The sequence below is a fragment of the Leopardus geoffroyi genome, chromosome B1 (genome assembly GCF_018350155.1).
Source record: "Leopardus geoffroyi isolate Oge1 chromosome B1, O.geoffroyi_Oge1_pat1.0, whole genome shotgun sequence".
NCBI lineage: Eukaryota > Metazoa > Chordata > Mammalia > Carnivora > Felidae > Leopardus > Leopardus geoffroyi.
Window position 1 is genome coordinate 194,869,860 of NC_059327.1, and position 13,760 is coordinate 194,883,619.

Here is a 13,760-nt window from a genome sequence, read left to right on the forward strand (position 1 = left end):
AAGGCCCTAGAGCAGGGGCTGTGCACAAGGTTGTTGGGAGTGTGGGTGGATGAAGGAGAGAACACAGGGGGTGGATATTCCGTTCCAGGTTCCGGCTGGAGACAGATGAGAAAGCACTGGCCACTGCTGTGTGAATTGTTGTCAAGGCAAATTGCTCATAAGGTCTTTCTAGAAGAAGTTATTCTGGCTTAGCAGCTGGCCAGTATCCTAGACTTACTTATTCTTTTACCAAAGCTAAATTGGAGCAAGGTGCAGAAAACCTGCTTTTCTGACTGGGATGATAGGATTTCAATTTAACAAATACTGAGCACCCACCATGTGCCATGCCTAAGGCTTATTTATTTTTCGAGGTGAATAAGACAAGTCTCTACCAGAAAAGTACAACATGGTAATCCTATAATCTTTACCATAGGGCTATGGGGTAGCATGGAAAATATCCTGACCTCCATTACACACTTCCTTGGAGAAGTGAACTGACTTTCTCAGTTCCCATAGGAGACTTCTCCTCACTTCGGTCCACTTTAATGTGAAACCCATGGGTTCTGGCTCTTTTCTATACCACAGGAACTAAGGGACTCCCTCAGGCAGCTGTGGGCTGATAAAGGTTGAACAACAGACTCTCTAAGCAGTGTTTGCTGGTCATCAGTGTGAATACTCCCACCACAGCTGGTTTCATCAGTCTTGTCTGAATGTCGACTTGGAAAGAGATGCACGCAAGGAGTCTCTTGAATCTGAGGATTCAGTGATCTCATCAGCCAGACTTCAGCCTGCACCCTGGAGGGGAAGGTAGAAACTCCATCTTCTTGGAGTTTGGTTTGCATGGTCTGTCTGGGTTGAATTGTGTCCCCCACAAAAGACACGTTAATTTCCTAACCTCTAGGATCTCAGAATGTTATCTTATTTGGAAATGGGGTCATTGTAGAGGTGAATAGTTAAGATGAGATCATACTAGAGTAGGATGGGCCTCGAATCCAATATGAGTGGTGTCCTTACAAAGAAGACAGTCATGTAAAGACACAGGGACACAGGGAGAAGATTATGTGAAGATAGACGCAGACATTGGAGTGATGCATTTATTGGCTGAGGAACTCCTGAGGTTACTAGAAACTGGAAGAATCAAAGATGGATTGTCTTCTAGGGGTTTCAGAGGGAACATGACCCTGCCAACACCTTGATTTTAGGCTTCCAACCTCCAGAACTGTGAGACAATACATTTCTGTTGTTTTAACTCTCCCAGTCTGTGGCACTTTGTTATGGTTGCCCTAGGAAACTAATGGCTCCTGTGTTTTCTTGTACCCTGCACCACCTGGTTCAAAGTATGACTGCCCTTGGGCAAAATCTCATTGTGTTTGTGTTTGATAGTTCCAGTCCTCTTTCATTCCACTCTTCCATTTGGGTCAGATTACAGGAGTCTAGTGCAATGAACTAAAATGTGGGAGAGCCCATTGGCTTATAAAGGTAAGAAAGTCATGATATCAACCATAGTTAGTTGAATATGTACTAGGTATCAGGTGCTATACCACGTGTCTTTCATGTATTGCCACATTTAATTTATTCTTCACAATAATCCTATGACTAGGCATAATAGTACTTATTTTACAAATGGGGAAATAAACACTCAGTGATATTAGATCACTTGCCTAAGGTCACAGAGCTAGTTAAGGACTGCAGGATTGTCAACTCAGGTGTGGTTAGACTCAGACTCTGCAAAACATCTTAGCACTCCACCCTGTGGCCAATTTATGGAAGTCTCAATGGGATACAACTGCACAAACGCCTCAGGGATTACCCCATCTGGACCCAGAGATAAGATGGGATCTGAGGGTAAGGGAGGAAGATGAAGGATGGTTAGAGAAATCAGGTCAATGAAATAAGTTATCTTGGGTCCCCTTGGTGAGCTTATCCACGCCTCGTGGTTGCCATTTCCATGTGGCAGTAGTAATGACAGGCCCACAATGATATTGTAATTATCTTAATCCCTTATGTATACATAACACTGAATAGCTGTGATGGACTTTTTCTCCAGTGGCTTTCTCAAGTTCTCGGGCTCTGGAGCCAGACGGAGCTGGGTTTACATTCTAGGGCTGAAGTTTACCAGTGGTCTCATCTTGAACAAGTTGCTTAATCATTTATGAGTGTCAATTTACTTCCCTGACTTCCAGCCTCTTAGGGGTGTTGGAGGGATTAAATACGGTGGTGTGGAGGGGAACAGTATATAGTAGACATGAGGGGAGCGAGTTTACTCCTCCCGTACTTCTGGTCTCCTGATCCATTGTTACCACCCCCATGAAGTGCGTTGGTTGTTGATTCATGTTTCCTGATTGAGAGAAGCAAGTCTACCAAAAGTTCCAAGCATGTGCCTTAGCTCTCTGTCTGTTTACCCTGACACAATGCTGTGCTACTCTGTATTTGCCATGTCTATGTCCCTCTTATGGGTCCAAGTGTGTTCCTCCCAAAATATGTTGAATTCTTGACCCCTAGCCCTGATGAATGTTACCTTATTTGAAAATAGGGTCTTTGCACATGTCATCAAATTTAGATGAACTCATTGGGATGGGCCTTAATCCAGTTGTGACTCGTATTCATATATATATATAAAGAGGAACACCACGTGAAGAGAGAGCCACACAGGAGAGAGGGAATGCCGTGTGACCATGGAGACAGAGACCGAGATGCTGACATTTCAAGCCAAGGAGTACCTAGTGCTATTGAAAAAAAAAGGAGGTTTTCTATTACCGTCTCTATTCTGAGGTGAGTAAGAGACAGGGTTTTGAAGCAGGAAGAGCTAAGACAGAGGAAGGAACCAGTACGCACCGAGGACCACTGCAAACACCTCACTTAGTTCTGACACCATGTATGGTGAGTATTCCTTTTCTCACTTTCCAGACGAAGAAACTTTAGTCAAAGATAACAGATACCCAGCTCAAGGTCCCACGGTGAGCAAGGGGCCGAGAGAATTCCAAACAGAGGCCTAATTCCACAGTCTGTGATCTTTCTACGTTATGCAAAAGTGATCAAGGCAATAGGTAAAATCTCAGTCGGTGCCCATTGTACTTGCTCTGAGACGAGGAGGAAGGGGAGCCTCGATGAAGCCATGTAGTTAAGTTATAGAGAAGTAATAGAGCCTCATGGTCAGGGTGACCATCATGCTGGAGTTCCAGTGTCACCTACCTTCACGCACTGACTAGCGGTGTGGCCTTCGCCACGTGGCTCTGTCTCTCTTGGCCTCAGCCTCCTGCCTGACATTTGGCGTTAATAGGGACAGGGATTATGGAGCTATTGTGAAATTAAATGAGCATCACACAAAAGCACTTAGAACAGAGCCTGTCACACAGGCAGCACAACATAAGTGCTTGTCGCTGTTGTTATTTTTTATTATTCAATATACGACCTGTGGCAAGGTCTCCGCTTCCACCGGAAAAGGCATAATGAACCTCCAGGGTGCCTGTGTCCTGTGTGTGGTTCCCAGGACATGCTGCTTGCTGGCGTGCTCCCTGCCACCATGATTTCCAAAATCTCAGCCGAGCGGGGATGTTATGTTTCTAATTGGAAACTGTCTGCTGGGTGCGCTAATAGCATCTTTCACAAGGCTTGTTGGTGATGCAGGGCGACTGCTGTAATGTTTCGTAGCCATAAGAGCACGATTGAGAAGGAGAAGGCTAACATGTAATTTGCAGTCATGACTTCCGGCACCAGCTCAGACAATGTCTCTGTGGTTCTGGTGCTTGAATCTCTGTCTGCTGGTTCTCTGAAGGCTGTTGGACACCAGCCCCTTTTCCAGCTGCTCTGTCTTCCCATCAGGACTGCCAGCCTCTGGGGAGCTCCCTAACTTCTGAAACAAATGGTCTGCGGTGTCCCGTGTAAATGGTGTGAACCGTGAACTGATAGTTGAACCTGGGAGGCTGAGCTGATGTGGAGGAAGAACAAACCGAGTGTGATATTCTTTTTGGACATTTCGGATGCTTAATTTTTTTTTTCTGAATTCTGGTGAGTATTTTTCTAGGACTGCAGTGACCTGCTCGCACCTGATGGCCAACCATATTTTCTTCGTCTCCTGCAGTGTGCTTATCAGAAAAATGGACCAGACCCAATAGACAGAGCCAATGTGACTTTGGGGATTTTGCTCATTGAGTATTGTGCACAAGGGTTGGCTTAAAGTACATGGATTAGAGTTCTCTAGGCCATCTTGATGTTTCCCTCTGTCAGAGCATCCAGTCCTTGGACTTAATAATTCCAAATACAAGGTCTTTCATTTAAATGAAAAACAAACAAACAAACAAACAAAAAAAAACAACCAAATCACAAATTGAACGCCACTTTCTGGATTGTTCAAGAAACATCAGGATGTGTAGTATGTTTCAGAGCTGGATTAAGATGTGAGGATATAAAAAATATGGAACAAGAGTTAAAAAATAAAAAAAGAAGATGCACTAGAGAAAGCAAAATAGTCTACAAGTATGTAATGATCCCAAAGCAAAGTAATCGGGTAAAAGTCTGTAGATTTCAAGACATGGATTTCACACAATTGATAGAAAGTAGACAAAATGAAATAGAAAGTATTATGCATGATTCCTATGCAAGTAAATTAGAATGCAGACACACTCACAACCCTATCTTCCCATCTGATACATTCACACAGATGAAAGGGCTCTATAAACACTGTTCTGTGCCTCCCATTTCTTTTATCTTAATATATATTGTGGAAGTTTTCATACTGGTACATACTATTCCTTTTATGTCATTCTAGCATGCTATTTTTCATGGCTCAAGGCATTTCATTGTATAAATGCATCTTAATCTATATCCATAATCACCTATTAATGAACAGGTAGATTGTTTCCAGCATTTAATTTTTTTATTTCTTTTCTAAGCAATACTGCGATGAATATCCCTAGCCATAAATCACTGAGTGCATATGTGGGTATGTCTATAGGAAAAAAAAAATCGTTGGAGGGGACTTTCTGTGCTAAAGTATATTGTAATAGATATTGACCTTTTGCCAAATTGACCTTCAAAGAGGTTATGCCAATACATACTCCCATTACCACCATGTGAATATCTGTTTCTGCAAAATCTTGCCCACACCATGTTTTGTAATCCTTTTAATTGTTGCCAATCTGTTAAGTAAAAATAAACACAATATCCTGTTGTTTTAATTTGCATTTACTAAATCACTATGTGAGGTTAAGCTTCTGTTCATATCTTCTGAGGGATTTGTTTTTCTTTTTCTGAACTAAGCACATAATAGGTGTATAATAAATATTTGTTGAACAATTAAATAAACTGTTGTGCAATTGTTTCTTTTATTACTAGTCTGAATGGACTCTTTAGAGAGTAAAAAAAAAATAATAACACCCTTTGATATAGTTGCTGCATGTATTTATTTTCCTGTTTGTTATTTGTGTCTTAATTTTGTGGATTTTTAGTGGGAGGTATTTAAAAATTTGGTTTTTATTTTTTTATTATGGTCACATTTTTTTTTAAATGTTTATTTATTTTTGAAAGAGAGAGAGAACACAAACTGGGGAGGTGCAGAAAGAGAGGGAGACAGAGACTCTGAAGCAGGCTCCAGGCTCTGAGCTGTCAGCACAGAGCCTGACATGGGACTTGAACTCACGAACCATGAGATCATGACCTGAGCCAATGTCGGACGCTTAACCAACTGAGCCACCCAGGTGACCCACATTTATTATTATTTTAAAAATACTTTATAGTTTTAAATCTGGCTAAGGACTTTCTTATTTCTCTGAACAAACACAATGCCCTTATTACACCTCCTTTCTGTTGCTGATATTTCTTGTGTGATCTTGAAATTGTACTGTGACCTCCAGACTGTACTGTTCCTTTGCCTACCAAACTCCCTTCCTTCCTTTGCCCATAAAATGGTTAGTACTTGGAGAATCAGGGGAATTTCTACTTGCTCAGGGAAGCTTGCATTTGATGAGTGCTCCTAGGCTTGGCCCCTCTCATTTTGTGTTAAGGGCAGAGATGATCCCAGGTTCAAGGTATTATGGAAGCCCAGAATAAAGCCAAGGGCACATTCTGCAAAATATCCTGGGTTTAGAAAGTTGCTGTCAGAGAAGGTCTTCAAAGCCAGACTAAGAAAGCTGATCTTTCTCCTGTAGGAACTACAGCAGGGCTCCCTGGGCTTCCTGCTTTCTGCAGGTGATAGGTTTAGATGGTAGAACAGGGACAGTAAAGGGCCTTGATCTTGTTCAGTAGGCTCTCTTTTAGGAATTCCTTCTAGATATCTTTCTCTTTGGGTCATTCTTCATCTGAGACTTATTGTCGGTGGTTTGGGTGCATACGAGACTCAGCGCCTATTGAGTTTATGAGGCAATGTGGTCTGAGAAGCAGGCTGCAGTAGACCTACCTTGGAACCAGACTCAGTGAGTCCTCTGCACTGCACGGGAGCTGCTTCCTCTCCCTGCTCAGTGTTCTTCAATCTCTTCCTTCTTCTGAAAACAGCACTTCTTCATCTTAAGAGTGCTTATCCCCACCTCATAGCCCCCAGCCCCAAGTTATTCATTACCCAGGAAGGCAGATGACTCCATCTAGGTTAGGAATAGGAATCTTGATCACACACCCCCAGGCACCCAGGACTCTTGGATCATCCACTATGAGGATGCTCTAATCAGAACTCTCTCGTTGCTTCGGGCCCTAATATGTTCCCTGTTCCAGTCTTCCTAAGGCCTGAGATTATTCGGGCTTCCCACGGTGTCCATCCAAGAAGTATCTCTCTCCCTTTAAAGGAGTCAGATTCTGTTGCTCGTACTCCAAGAACCTTAGTGGAAAGAAGATCTCACCAGTGTCAGTGGGTCCCATGAAAGCGTGGGGCCAAAGCCCTGGCTTTGCTCAGTGCACAATCCTTTGGGGATCTCTTTATTTCAACTGGAAGCCATGGCTCTTCTTTTTTGGATTTTCAATAGTCAGGTTGGGAAGACTGGGTCTCCTTACCATATAGGAAAATTGAGTCCCCTGGAGGGTCAGGGACTTGATAGAACTGAGGAATCAAGGAAATTGAACATTTTTGTTAAGATAAACCCTGGGGATTTTATCCAGCCTGATGGTGAGTTGGTGTTCAAGACCCTTGGTAGTTCCTCGGAGTCAGAGCCAGGAAGCTCTGTCATCTGTTTGTGATTACAAGGCTCAGCATGCCCCACCAAAGGCCCTCTGGCGCCTTTCCTCTCTGCAAACGCATTCAGCACATTTTTAGAAACCGCACTGAGAAGCCCTTCCTGAGAAAGTGACTAAACACTGCTTAATATTCTGAAAACATAAACAGCCGCTGAGAAGCCAGTCATAAGCTGTTTAGGGAAAGCTGACTTGGCTCTGGGGGGAAGCCAGCTGTTGGTGGCATTCGATTGGCGGAGGTTGTAAAATTCCTTGCAATGTCAGTATTGTCAATGAATATATATTAAGTTCATTCTCCACCTTACACGCTGGAGCATTCGGGTTGGATTTGTGTCCTTCTGGACATTTTAGAGAGGTGAACTACTCCAAGATGGTTGCTCCCTTTCCACACTTCTCTCCCAATACCTACATTATGGGCTGAATTATGACTCCTCAAAAGATATTTGAGGTCCTAAACCCCCAGTGCTTCAGAATGTGCCTTATTTGGAAACCAGGTCTTTGCAGATGTAATTAGTTCAGTTAAGGCCATGCTGGAGTAGGAGGGGCCCTTAATCCAGTATGACTGCTGTGCTTATATTAAAAGGACAGAGAGGCCCATGGCGAGAATACCATGCTATGTGATGACAAAAGCAGAGATTGGTGTGATCCAGTGGCAAGCACGGAAGGGCCAGGGATTGACAGCCACTCCTGGAATCTAGGAAGAGGCAATACAAGATTCTCCCCTGTACAGGTTTCAGAAAAACCATGGCCCTGCTGACACCATGATTTTGGACTTCTAGCTTCCAGAACTGGGACACAATGTTCGCTCTTTGAAGCTGCCCTGTCTGTGTGGTGCTTTGTTCCAGTGGTGGTAGGAAACTGATACATCGTACTTGTACTTCCTCCCTACCTGTGCAGACTGTACCTCCCACCCTCTTTCTTTCATTTGCTTGCTCATTAAGCGTTTATTAATCACCAACCATGTTCTAAATTTTTTTTCCATTTATTTATTTTTGAGAGACAGAGTGAGACAGAGCACAAGCAGGGGAGGAGCAGAGAGACAAGGAGACACAGAATCTGAAGCAGGCTCCAGGCTCCAAGCAAGCATTTAGCACAGAGCCCAAGGCGGGGCTTGAATCCACCAGCAGCGAGATCATGACCTGAGCTGAAGTCGGTCACTCAACCGACTGAGCCACTCAGGCGCTGCTCACCAACCATGTTCTAGATCTAGTATTAGGTGTTGGAAATACAGTGGTCACAGGACACAGTTCCTACCCTCTAGAGCTTAGAACTGGGAGTAGGGTACACTCGGACCTGCCAGCAGATAAATCCTACTCTGCCTTAGGTACTTAGCATTTACTCTCCTTTACTGAACTATAACATTACTGTGACTGTGTGTGCATGTGTGTGCATGCACGCTCTTTAATCACATTGTTGGAAACTTCTCAAAAACCATATTTTCCTCAACTCTTTTTCGGTGTACAGAAGTGTTGAAAAAACAGTGATCACCCATAAACCCACTGCCTAGATTCAACGATTGTTAACATTTTGCCAGAGTTGCTTCTAAGGACTATGTTTTTGTTTCTTCATATATAGAGGTTACATAATGTGTTCCATAAAAGCAGGAGCTCTGGAACTAGTCTCCTTGAATTCAAATCCTGGCTTTACCATCTAGTTTTGTGTCCTTAGACATGTTCCGACCTTTTCTGTGCCTCAGTTCCCTCATCTGTAAAATAGGGATAGTAACAGGACCCAGCTCATGCGGATGTTACGAGGAATAAATACATTCACATGGGAAAAATACTTGAAACAATGCCTTTCAAGATGTAAATATTCGATTAGCATTAGTTCCTTTAATAGTTATTCCCCACAGTTCTTGGAAAACAGTGGGTAGCTTATTCTTAGAAGTGAGGCTAGGTGGTTCTCATGCAAGTGAGTTATAGGGGATCTTGCCCTCCTTTGATACATTGTCCAGCTTATTCTCTGTTAGGGCATGTGCACTTGTCTCTGTTAGGAATGCGCTTCTCTTCCTGGAATTTAGGCAACTTTGTGCAGGGATCTTGTTTGCTCTGTTTACACTTAACTGCCAGTGCTCTAAGCTAATCCAGTCTTATGAGTTTATATATTTAAAAAAAAATGTTGAAAACAAAATCAGATGCCAATCCACAACATTTCCCCCTGCGATAAAAATTTCTCTTTGCTTGGACAGGACACCAGAGGGAAAAGGATGGGCCCTTTCAAAGTCTATGTAATTCTGTTTTGCTCTGGAAGGTATGATTTCCTTGGATTTTGTTTTGGGGGCAGGAGTATAAGTTGCGTGTCTTCATTCTGGTGTTATGAAAAGACTTGCCTGTCAAAAGGCAACATAAAAGAAGTTGAAGTGCCAATAATTTAGTATCAAGTGTGTCCTTCTCCCTTTTTCCTTTTAACCAAGATGGCTGTTGTAAATCCCAGCTATACATTGGGCTGTGGTGAGAATATATGAGATATGGATTCAGATTAAATGTATTTCTGTTCTGGAATGGCCATTTGAAAGCTATATGGCCTTGGGCAACTTGCTTAAAATTTCTGAGTTTCAGTTTTCAAAGCTACAAAATGGGAGGAAATATAATAATCATTTGTTCATCCATTGATTCATCTATTTCCTAAGTACTGAACATGTAATATATGCAGTTATCTCTGTGGATATAGCAGTGGTATATCCATCTTTTTTAGTGTTTGTTTATTTATTTGTTTTATGAGAGAGAGAGGAGAGGCAGAGAGAGAGAGAGAGAGACAGAGAATCCCAAGCAGGCTCCACGCTCAGCACAGAGCCCAACACAGGGCTCAATCTCATGACCATGAGATCATAACCTGAGACAAAATCAAGAGTCGGACCCTTAACTGACTGAGCCACCCAGGTACCCCTGTGCTATATCTTCTAAGCACTGTGGGTATAGCAGTGGGTAAGACAGGATTGTCCCTGTCTTCTCAAACCTTACATTTTAGTGTCAGGGACAAACAACAGATAAGTAAACACATAAACACAACTCAGAATGTGATATGTACTGTGAAGAAAATAAGGCAGGGTAAGAAGGATGGAATATCACTGGGGGACAAAGACCTAAATGATGAGGTCAACCATGCAGAAATAGAGGGGAAGAGTGTTTCACACAGCGAAATAAGACAATGTAAAGTTCCTGATGCTGGAAATAATTTGGTGTGTTAAAAGAACAGCAAGAATCCCAGTGTGGGTAGAACTTAGTAATAAAGGGGGCACAGGATGGGTGCTAAGATGAAAGGGAGGCAGTGGCTAGATCACACAACCCATGGCAAGGGTTTGGAATTTATTCGAGTGCATTAGGAAAACATGGAATGAATTAATGCATTAATTAATTAATTAATTAATTAATTATCTTTCTGGCTCCTGTGTGTGGGCAAGTGTGGAAGCATGACTACTAGTTAGGAAGCAACTCCAATATCCAGCATCTAATATCCAGCGGAGCAATGGGCATGACTTATACTTGGGTCTAGAAGTAGAGATTATATGTGTTTATATTTGAAATATGGTTGAAAAGTGAGAAGACTAAGACTGAGTAGGAAAACAGAGGAATCCCTATTCCAAAACTCAAGTTCTGGACTTGGCAACTCTTCCACGCTGGATTTTATTTCCACAAAATGTTGAGGTCCTAACCCCAGCACCTCAGAAAGTAACTGTATTTTGAGATAAGATCTTTACAGATGTGATTAAGTTAAAATGAGGTCTTCAGGGTGGACTTTAATCCAACATCACTGGCACCCTCAGAGGAAGGGGAGATTTGGGCACCCATAAATATATCAAACATGTGCATGAACAGGGAGACAAACATGTGAAGATACAAATGAGAATGCGGTTATCTGTGAGGCAAGAAGAGAAACCTTAAAAGGAACCAAATCTGCTGACACCTTGAACCCAAACATCTGGCCTCCAGAACTATGAGAAATACATTTCTGTTGTAAGCCATCCAGTCTGTGATGCTTTGTTATGGTAGGTCTAGCAATCTATTAAAACAATTGGGTGGGTAGTGGTGTCACTTATTAAAGGCAGACCGGGACTAAAGCAGATGTGTGTGTTGGGTTGTAGGGATGGTGGTAGTGGTGGGAAATCGGGAGTTCTGTTATGACTTTGTTTGGGCTGAGATGCCTATTAGACATACAGTTGGAGACCCCTAATAAGCAACTAAGCGACTAAATAATTGTGGTGTTTGGGAACACTTGGGGTAGTGCATAGGTGGTATCTGGGGCAGGATGGGATCACCAAGGGGGCCAGTGGAGAGAGAGGAGGCCTGAGGTACTTCAAGGTAGATCCTGAAAAAGAGACTGAGAAGGTGTCATCATCTCAAGGTAGGAGGAAAAAGTAGGAAAGGGTGGTGCTCTGAAGACCAAAGAAAGAAGTCTCTTAAAGAGGGAGGGAAAACCAACTGTGTCAAATGCTGTGGATATTGAGGAACATCAGGCAGAAAACTGGCCATTGAATTAGGCAAGATGGATATTGTTAATAATGATTTTCAAGAGTGGTTTCTATGGTTTGGTGGGGAAGTTTCTAACAAAATGTGTTGAAGGGAGAACGACAGTAAGAAACTGGAATCACTCAAAGCAAACTCTCAAGGAGCTGTATTTTAAAGAGAAGCAAAGAAATAGGGAAGTGGGTAGATGGAAATGTAGGGTAAGTGGGACTCCCCTCAAAATCAACAGAACAGGCCAAAACCACAATGTATCATAGTGAAACTTGCAAAATACAAAGGGAAAGAGAATTTGAAAGCAACTAGGGACAAAAGGTCCTTAACTTACAAGGGTAGACACATCAGGTTATCAGCACACCCTACCACTGAAGCTTGGCATGCCAGAAGGGAATTTCAGGACATAGTCAATGTGCTGAATGGGAAAATATGCAGCCAAGAATTTGTCCATCAAGGCTACCATTCAGAATAGAAGGGGAGATAAAAGTTTCCCAGACAAGAAAAAACTAAAGGAGTCTGTGACCACTAAACCAGCCCTGCAAGAAACTTTGAGGGGGACTCTTTGAGCGGAGGGGGAAAAAAAAACAAAGCAGCAAAGACTAAAAAGGACATCACCAGAAACACCAACTCTACAGGTAACATCATGGCTGTAAATTCATATCTTTCAATAATCACTCTGAGTGTAAATGGACTAAATGCTTCAATCAGAAGACATAGGGTATCAGAATGGATAAAAACACAAGATCCATCTATATGCTGCCAACAAAAGACTCATTTTAGACCTGAAAACAGAAGCATATTGAAAGCGTGGGGATAGGAAACAATCTATCATGCTAATGGAGGCCAAAAGAAAGCCAGAGTAGAAATATTTATATCAGACAAACTAGATATCAAAACAAAGACTGTAATAAGAGATGAAAAAGGGCATTATATCACAATTAAGGGGTCTATCCATCAAGAAGATCTAACAACTGTAAATATTTATGCCCCCAACTTGAAGCACCCAAATATATAAATCAATTAATAACACATATAAAGAAACCCAGTGATAATAATACAATAATAGTAAGGGACTTTAACATCCCACTTATAGCAATGGAAAGGTCATCTAAGCAGAATATCAATAAGGAAACAATGGTTTTTAATGACGCACTGGACCAGATGGAGTTAACAGATATATTCAGAACATTTCATCCTAAAGCAGGAGAATACACATTCTACTTGAGTGCACATGGAACATTCTCCAGAACAGATCACATATTGGGTCACAAATAAGCCCTCAACATATTTTCAGATCACACTATGAAACTTGAGGTCAACCACAAGAAAAAATTTGGAAAGTCCTTAAATAAATGGAAGGTAAAGAACATCCTATTGAAGAATGGATGTGTTAACCATGAAATTAAAGAGGAAATTAAAAAAAAAAATACATGGAAGCAAATGAAAAAGAAAACACGACAGTCCAAACCCTTTGGGATACAGCAAAGGCAGTTCTAAGAGGAAAGTATGCTGTGATTCAGGCCTATTTCAAGAAGTAAGAAAGGTCCCAAATACACAATCTTACACCTAAAAGAGTTAGAAAAGGAAGAGAAAATAAAGCCTAATGTTAACAAAAGAAGGGAAATAATAAAGATTAGAGCAGAAATAAATAATATAGAAACAAACAAAGAAACAAACAAACAAAAATCTCAGTGGAACAGATCAATGAAACCAAGAGCTGGTTCTTTTAAAGAATGAACAAAATTGATTACCCCCTAGCTGGACTTATGATAAAGAAAAGAGAAAGGACCCAAATTGATAAAATTACGAATGAAAGAGGAGAGATTCCAACCCACACCACAGAAATGAAAATGATTATAAAAGAATACTATGGAAAATTATATGCCAAATGACTGGGCACTCTGGAAGAAATGGACAAATTCCTAGAAACTCACAAACTACCAAAACTGAAACAAGAAGAAATAGAAAACAGACCCATAACCAGCAACAAAATTGAATTAGTAATAAAAAATCTCCCAGCAAACAAGAGTCCTGGGCCAGATGGCTTCCCAGGGGAATTCTACCAGACATTTAAAGAAGAGTTAATACCTATTCTTCTCAAACTGTTTCAAAAAATAGAAATGGAAGGAAAGCTTCCAAACTTATTCTATGAAGCCAGCATTACCTTGA